Raw genomic sequence first — 675 nt, forward strand, 5'->3', positions numbered from 1 at the left:
AAAATAATATTTTAAATGTTTCGCCTTTGAAAAACTCCTCTCAGAAAATGAAAAAAATATTTGAAAATTATTCAAATAAATAATAAAGCAATAAAAAATAAAAAGCTTAACTAGAAATATTATAAAAGAATGTGAGATGAAAAAAATAAATTTCAATACGAAATCAAAGTGAGTAGAAAAAGACAGTAAACAATAATGTTAAGTTCTTTTAGTGCCTTAATTTGCTGTAAGATAAATTAAGAATAGCTTTTAAATGTCGTATTACTTTAGTTAATAAACTAATAATAGACTTATTTTTAATGTGGCACATATTTTACTTTTTAATAATCTTAAATGTAAGCCCATATAAATATATTTTATTAGTTAAAATTAGTAAATATTCAGGTACATGCTCTTAAGTGTTTTGTAAGATTTTGATGCCTTAAGCCAATGTTTATTTTTTGTTTCAAGTAAGCATTGCTCTGTCTCTGTGTTACTAGTTCCGATACATAAATAGTATCAACATGGTATGAGAGCCAGGTTACGCCAGGGGGACTATCGACATACCAATATTCTACGTTGAAGGTGATGATCTGATGAAGTGGGTGATGTGGATCGACGATTTTGCTCCCGATCAGAGCTTTACTGATTTCGAAACCCTCCAATTTGCTTACGGCTTCATAGATGGTGAGGCTT

This window comes from Brassica napus, chromosome C1 (genome assembly GCF_020379485.1).
Source record: "Brassica napus cultivar Da-Ae chromosome C1, Da-Ae, whole genome shotgun sequence".
Taxonomy (NCBI): Eukaryota; Viridiplantae; Streptophyta; class Magnoliopsida; order Brassicales; family Brassicaceae; genus Brassica; species Brassica napus.